The sequence below is a fragment of the Notothenia coriiceps genome, unplaced genomic scaffold, assembly GCF_000735185.1.
Source record: "Notothenia coriiceps isolate Sejong01 unplaced genomic scaffold, NC01 NC01_scaffold00009659, whole genome shotgun sequence".
Lineage (NCBI taxonomy): Eukaryota > Metazoa > Chordata > Actinopteri > Perciformes > Nototheniidae > Notothenia > Notothenia coriiceps.
The window spans coordinates 242,861-243,106 of record NW_011342360.1 but is presented as its reverse complement, the minus strand read 5'-3'; the positions used below and the strand labels follow the sequence as shown (position 1 = coordinate 243,106).

The 246-nt window shown below is 64.6% G+C and overlaps 1 protein-coding gene across 1 annotated transcript in view; it reads right to left on the bottom strand.

Annotated features, from left to right (window-relative positions):
* Positions 1-246, bottom strand: part of LOC104945519 (ras-associated and pleckstrin homology domains-containing protein 1-like) — a 50,207-nt gene that overhangs the window by 11,301 nt on the left and 38,660 nt on the right.

Below are 246 nucleotides of genomic sequence, written 5' to 3'. Positions count from 1 at the left end.
GGGAGGAAGTTGTTGTTGCTGTGGTGGAAACTGTTGCGGTTGTGGTGGTTGCTGTTGCTGCTGCTGTGGAGGTTGCTGTTGCTGCTGCGGAGGCTGCTGCTGCTGCTGCGGAGGCTGCTGCTGCGGAGGAGGAGGCTGCTGCTGCTGTGGAGGCTGCTGCTGCGGAGGCTGCTGCTGATGCTGCTGCGGAGGCTGCTGCTGATGCTGTTGCTGCAGCTGAGGTTGGGGGGAGGGCGTCAGGGCGGG